The sequence below is a fragment of the Anopheles funestus genome, assembly GCF_943734845.2.
Source record: "Anopheles funestus chromosome X unlocalized genomic scaffold, idAnoFuneDA-416_04 X_unloc_54, whole genome shotgun sequence".
In the NCBI taxonomy this organism is placed as follows: Eukaryota; Metazoa; Arthropoda; class Insecta; order Diptera; family Culicidae; genus Anopheles; species Anopheles funestus.
The window spans coordinates 35,001-42,630 of NW_026045181.1; positions in this window are offsets into that span (position 1 = coordinate 35,001).

Sequence of the window (7,630 nt, forward strand, 5' to 3'; positions counted from 1 at the left end):
CCCTCGGGGGTGATCTGGTTCGATCTCCCCGCCTCGAACAGCACCTCCCGTTCAGCGGCAAAACGCGGACAGGAAAATACGACGTGTTCCGCCGTCTCGGCAACGCCAGGACATCTGGGGCAGTCCGGGGACGACGTGAAGCCCATCCGGCACAGGTAGTCACGGAAAAATCCGTGGCCAGACAATACCTGCGCCAACTGGAACGTCACGTCTCCATGCTTCCGTGACTGCCATGCCCTCACGTCGGGTAGCACTCGATGCGTCCACCGAGTGTACCGACTGGCGTCTTCGCTGGCAGCATCCGCGTCCCACCGCTGCTGCCACTGCTCATACGTCTGGTCACGCTCCAGCTCACGAACGCCAGACCTGGGGATCTCGTTGGCTGGATCGTTCAGCCGTTGATGGACCCTGCTGTCCTCCTCTATCTGCAGGCATATTGGAATGAGACCGGCCAGCAGCACGGCCGTCTCACCCCTCACCGTCCGGAAAGCCCGACAAACACGAATGGCCGTTGTCCTCTGCACGCGCTGCACCAATCTACGGCATTGGCGCAGCTGCAGCCCCTCCGACCATACTGGGGCCCCGTAGCGCAGGATGGAGTCCGCTACGGCCGCCAGCAGTCGGGCACGCGACGACTTCGGTCCACTGTGGTTCGGCATGAGGCGCGTGACGGCTTCCGCGACCTTCATGGCCTTCGCTGCAGCCTGCTGAACGTGCGGCAACCATGACAGGTGGTCGTGCAACCAAACTCCAAGATAACGGATGGAGCGCTGGGATTGCACGACCACACCTCCGATGTTGATGCTCACGACCGGATGACGCTTCAGGGTGGAGATGAGCGTCATTTCCGTCTTCTCTGGCGCCAACGAGAGACGGTTCCGGTCCAGCCAGTCCATGATTACCGCGATGGCTCGTTCAGCAGTCGAGGAAGCGGCTTGGGGTGTCGTTGCGGGGACCAAGACGACAAGGTCATCAGCATAGCCAATAACCTCGGCCCCCTCAGGCAACTGGACACCCAGGACCCCGTCGTACAGCACGTTCCAAAGTGTGGGTCCCAAAATGGAACCCTGTGGAACGCCCGCACTGATGTTACGCTCGACAGGGCCCTCGCTGGTGTCGATAACCAGCCGCCGGTCCTCGAAATAGCTCCTCAGTATCTGCTGCAGCGATGACGGTACCCCCTTGTCCCTCAGCGCGTTGGCGATGGCTTGCCAGGGCGCAGAGTTAAAGGCGTTGCGGATATCAAGTGCCACCACCATCAGGCAGCGCTTGTCTCGGGCGTTGGTGCGGCGAAAGGACATGGCCGTCCTGCCCGCTTCGACAACGCGCTGGATCGCACTGATGGTGGATCTGCCTCGCCGGAAACCGTACTGCCCGTCCGACAGCCGTTCCGCATCTGGTTCCTCCAGGAACTCGTTGAGGCGGTTAAGAATTAGGCGCTCCAACACCTTGCCGAGTGCGTCGAGCATACACAGCGGCCGGTAGGAGGAGCTTTCCCCGGGAGGCTTGCCAGGCTTTGGCAACAGTACCAGTCGTTGCCTCTTCCAGGGCGCTGGAAACGCACCCCGGTCCAGGCAGTCCTGGTACAAACGGACGAAAACCTCCGGGTACTTCCTAATGGCCGTCTTAACCGCCGCGTTGGGGATACCGTCCAGTCCAGGCGCTTTCCGGTTCGCCATCGATCCCACGATGGACAACAGCTCGCCCACGGTGACAGGGGTCAACGAAGAACTCCGCTCCTCGGTGTCGACGCTCGATGATTCAGCGTCCGGCCAGTCAACAGGCGGATGTGTCGGGAACAGATCGTTGGCTATCCGCTCCAACACGACACGGTCAGTCTCAGGTGGCACGAAGCAGCCACGAAGACGAGACATGACCACCCGATAACCGGCCCCAAACTCGTTGGTTTCCGCCTGTTGAATCAGCTCATCGAGCTGCGCTCGCTTGCTGGCCCGGACAGCCTTCTCGACGGCTCTCCTCGCCGACCGATGATGTGCAGCCACGATGCTGCGCTCCTGCAGGTCGGTGGTATGAAGCATCCGCTCGTGCACGGCCGCACACTCCTCCCGAAGACGCAAGATCTCCGGAGTCCACCAGAAGAGGTCTCGATGGGGGTCACGATGCGACATGGTGACGCGCTCCATCGTGTCGTCGCATGCATCTAGCATGGCGTCGACCATCCCCTCCTGGCTGACGGCTCGTTCCGGAAAACCGGCCGTCTGGAGTGCGGCTGCGAATGCCTCCACCGAAAACTGCGTCGTCTTCCATCTCCGGCCAGCGTGCCGAAACGTGGTGGATGACGAAGAGGACCCCTGTCCCCGCTGACGATGCTGCTGCTGTTGTCGCTGCTGCCTCCCGTTCAGGTGACGATGCTGCTGCTGCAGGTGCTGCTGCTGCTGGTGCTGCTGCTGCTGGTGCTGCTGCTGTTGTCGTCGCTGCTGGTCGAGAGTTGGAGGCCCCACGGTGAAGAAAATGTACCGGTGGTCCGACGCCGTATAGTGGCACGAAGTGGTGTTCGCTGCCACCTCCCAAGTGTCTGGACGAGCAATGGATGCGCTCGCGAAAGACACATCCACGACACTGGGAGTGGCGACTCCGTTGCCCACGAACGTCGGGACCGATCCTTGGTTCAGGATCACAAGCCCAAGCTGCCGGATTGTGTCCAGCAGCTCTTCACCGCGCCGGGTGGTACGTTGGCTACCCCACTCCTCATTCCAGGCGTTGAAATCGCCTGCCAGGACGATGCGAGGGTGGGGTTGGGCCTCCAACTCCACCGCCTCCAGAAGTTGCTCGAACTCGCCGGCGTTGAGACGTGGAGGGGCGTAACAGCTGATGAAGACCACCCCTCCAATCTGCGCAGCAGCCAACCCGGGCATGGCACAGCGCCAGACCCGCTGGATTGGAAGGTGGCCGGTTGCCACCACAGCTGCTCTCCCCGACGAATCCACCGTCCAGTTACCGCTGCCCTCTGGAGGTCGATACACCTCTGACAGCAGCAGCACGTCGACCCGCTTCGTGCGGGCTGTTTGCAGGGCCAGATCCTGAGCAGTGCGTCCACCACCCAGGTTGACCTGCATCACCCTCACTACACCCGACACTGTTGACCTTGTCGGCACGATGAGTGGCCCACTCGATGGGGCCCCTGGCAGACAATGCACTTAGCTGCCGACGTGCACTGACTAACGCGGTGGCCTACCTCGCCACACTGCAAACACTGACCCGTCCGGTCAGTTGAAGAACGGCAGTCCCGCGCCAGGTGCCCCATCAGCAGGCAACGGAAGCAGCGCTGACGGTCGAGCGGCTTCTTCGGCACTTCGCGGATGCCGCTGACACATTGGCAGAGTGTCAACTTCTGACCAATGAGACTCCGTGCCTTGGCCAGTGGGAGTCGAACACGCGCTCGCTTTGTGCCATCACGGAGCTCCCAAAGCTCGACGTGAGTGATGCCAGCCGCTGACCCCAGCTTCTCCTCAATGGCAAGCTTCACGTCACTCTCTTTGGCCAGAGAGTCGACGTTGGTGATGAGAAGCTCACCCATCTCCGTCACCACTCGTGCCTCGCCATCCTCACCTAGCGCTAGCTGGATCCGGCGAGCCAGCTCCGCGCTATCGACGTTCTTCCGCAACGGTACAAGCAGATGACCTTGCACGGTCCGGCGCCCCATGCCGATGTCTGCCCTGACGTCCTGCAGCTCCTGAGATGTACGCAGCTTCACGTACATCTCTGTCCAGGTTTTGTCCGAACCTGGGACCACCGCAATGCGGTCAGGACGCGGAGGACGCCCCTTAGACTGGGCACGATGCTGCTGATGTTGTTGCTGCTGACTCTGCTGCTGCTGCTGGCGCATCTGAGGTGGCCGGTACGGCTGGCCCACCTGCTGCGGTTGCTGCTGCTGCTGAGTCGGGCGTTGCGATCGGCTCTTCCGACCGCTCACGACCGTAGCCCAGGACATCTGCTGCTGTTGCCGCTGCTGCTGACGTTGCGGTTGCTGCTGCTGCTGCTGCTGGCCATTAGCCGACACTGCGACCGTCCGTCGCTGCGGCTGTGGCTGGCTGCGCTGCTGCTGCTGCTGCTGCTGCTGCTGCTGCCGCTGTTGTTGTTGCTGCTGCCGCTGCTGCTGCTGCTGCCGCTGCTGCTGCTGCTGCTGCTGCTGCTGCTGCTGCAGTTGCGAAGCTTTCTTCGCACGGTTGCGCTGCTGCCGGCTGCGTTTTGTCCTGGCACTGCCCTGACCAACAGGCTGTGCCGAGGAATGAAGCGCCGTCAAGGAACGCATGCCCTCTTGAAGCGCTTCCAGCGTACACTTCAGGGCCACTTCACGTTCCCGGCTAAGTCGCAGCTCTTCCGTCAGCGACTCGATCTGTTTGGCGAAGTTCTCCAGCATCTTGTGCTGGAAAGCCAGCACCGACGCTTCGCCATCGTCGTGGGGAGCCACGGTTGAAGACATCTCCCCTGCCGCTACCACTGGCGGCACCACCGTCTGCTCGAGAAGAGAGGCGTCGGAAAATTCCGCATCGTCCTCCTCCTCGGAATTATCAGCCTCGGACGGAACCGCCACCGTTGGTCCGGCCGGCCGTGGTGTCTCCGGTAAAGGGGAAGGGGTATCGGACCGCTTCCGAGGCGTGGACGACGACCGCACCCCGGAACGAAGCACCCGCCCCTCCATTCTCCGCTCCTTTTACAAAAAACCGCCTGCACGAATCGTTCAGACGGAACAAGGGGATATTCCCTTCAGCATCTGCCAAGGTAACGACCGTCCGTCGCTAGAGCCCCTTTGGCAGATTTTCCGTCCGCGGATCGCAAGAATAAAAAACTCCCACTTTTTCTTTATTAAAAACCAATTAAGCAAGAGAAAACCGCAGAAATAATAATTTTTTAAGATATTCCGCAAGAAGAACAGGAAAACACCAAAAATCGGGTTCGTCGCCTGCTGACGCGTTGAAATCTCTCGTTTTGGCGTTCCCGGGGAAGGATTCGGAGCCAAAGAACCGTTCCCGGTCTCCTACAACGCGTTCCCGGTCTCCGGCTGCGCGTTCTCGCTCTCTGACCGCTAAGCGCCGGAAAGGTATGCAACCCGCACCGCGTTTTATAGCACCGTAACGCTTCGTAACGCTGGTGTCCCGGCTAAGCGCTACCGCTACCGGTCGCTGGTGGCGCTGCGGACGTCGAAGAGAAGGTGGTTGCTGTCTTCGCTGGAAGTTGTGGAACCCGCCGCTGGTGGCGCTGTCGTCGTAAAAGGGGAGCTTTTACGTTGGGTTGTTGTCCTCGCTGCTCGAAAACGCTTCGTGGTGTTGTTGATGACACAAACACACGCGACGACACACCTGACGCCACCGTACCACGCTGTTGCACGCACTTTCACGTCGAGTTTTTTCTGTTTTCCTCTTTTTAAAAACACTTTACGTCGCTAGAAAACAATAGTTTATGCTCCCTAGCATGTGTTTTACCACTTTTCCAATGTTCCAACACGGTATATTGGTATTAATTCACCACTGAAGTTCCCCATACAAAGTGTATGGGGACACTTTAAACTGAGTTTAAACTGAGTTTTAACGCAGTAAATTGAAGTAGAACGATTTTCTTTTCCGATATCCGCTAAGAATGACCCTCAATTCACCCTTTTCGACTATTGTTCCGCTTTTTATAAGCACTTTTGCACAATATTTTTGCAAAAAATACGGAGCGACACAAAGCACGTCTAAACTGCTGGCTTGACAGCTACGCACACACAGGGATAACTGGCTTGTGGCCGCCAAGCGTTCATAGCGACGTGGCTTTTTGATCCTTCGATGTCGGCTCTTCCTATCATTGTAAAGCAAAATTTACCAAGCGTAGGATTGTTCACCCTTTCAAGGGAACGTGAGCTGGGTTTAGACCGTCGTGAGACAGGTTAGTTTTACCCTACTGGTGTGCATTGTTTGTCGCTATCTTAACGGAATTCCTGTGCAGTACGAGAGGAACCACAGGTACGGACCACTGGCTCAATACTAGTTCGAACGGACTATGGTATGACGCTACGTCCGCTGGATTATGCCTGAACGCCTCTAAGGTCGTATCCAATCCGAGCTGATAGCGCTTCTTATACCCATTAGGTGGTCGTAAGCTAGCGGGCCTAACAACCCTCCGAGAACCGTCCGTGCTGTCCATTGGCACACTGGCGTCTCATCCCCGCTTACTACTAGGCCGCAAAGGGCGGGTTCGCGCTGCACGTGTTAGTACCATACATGTTGGGAACACCGGTGGACGAGCTTGCCGACTGTGGATATCACTAGTTTCGACACCTACGACCGCCCGCAAACGACGGGACTACAGGCTGGGAGCTTCAAGTTGTAGAGATGCGTTCGCATCGATCCTCTCAGGCGACCCATGCTTGGTGGTTAGTGCTTGCGCGTGCGCGCCCCGTGTGTGCTGGAATTGGCCAACCAGTGCACATTGGTGGTGCGTACCGTGACTTGCACCATGTGACGAGAGTGTTGAAGAACACTGTGTGGTGACTCTATGCCTATGTGATGGGGTGCTTGTAACACACGACCGAACCGACGGCTCGTTGGATGGTCACGACAGTGTGGTGCAGGTGCGCCCATGTGTAACGAATACATTGAGTGCCGTTGGAGGTTAGCGGTTGGTTGGTTGCATGCTACAACTTCGCGTTGTACATGGGCTGGCCGCTGCGCTTCCTTCGGGTTGCCACTTGATGTTGATAGGGTTGATGTATTGTGTTCGTTGACTTTTGGTTCATTCCAAAAGTCTTCGGACTTAGATAATTTTACAAGTGTCGGCGCTCTCGGACCGAAAATAAGAAGACAACTAAGAAGAAAAAGAGAAAGAAGCTAATAGTGGAAAGTATTCTTCTTCAAAGAAGGAACAAAAATTTTACAAGTGTTGAAAAATTTCCTAAGTCCAAAAAATTTTCTAAGTCTAAGTCCCACAAAATGGAACATGATGAAGAAGATACAGAAGTTGAAAATTTTTCTAAGTCCAAAAAATTTTCTAAGTCCAGAAAATTTTCTAAGTCCAAAGTGTTGGAACAATTTCCAAAGGCCCATAGGTTGCACTGAATTTTCCTAAGTTGGCCACAAGTACCCATGAGGTATCGAGAAGGTTCACCCGAAGGACATAATATGTCCCAAAGTACCGATAGAGCACCCACAAAGAGCACCCAATTGGCCTAAGTTGGCCAAAAGTACCGATAGAGCACCCACAAAGAGCACCCACTTGGCCTATGTTGGCCAAAAGTACCGATAGAGCACCCACAAATAGCACCCAATTGGCCTAAGTTGGCCAAAAGTACCGATAGAGCACCCACAAAGAGCACCCAATTGGCCTATGTTGGCCAAAAGTACCGATAGAGCACCCACAAATAGCACCCAATTGGCCTAAGTTGGCCAAAAGTACCGAAAGAGCACCCACAAAGAGCACCGAATGGGCCTAAGTTGGCCAAAAGTACCGATAGAGTACCCACAAATAGCACCGAGTGGGCCTAACATGGCCAAAAGTACCGATAGAGTACCCACAAATAGCACCCAATGGGCCTAACATGGCCAAAAGTACCGATAGAGTACCCACAAATAGCACCGCGTTGGCCTAAGTTGGCCAAAAGTACCGATAGAGTACCCACAAGTAGCACTGAGTT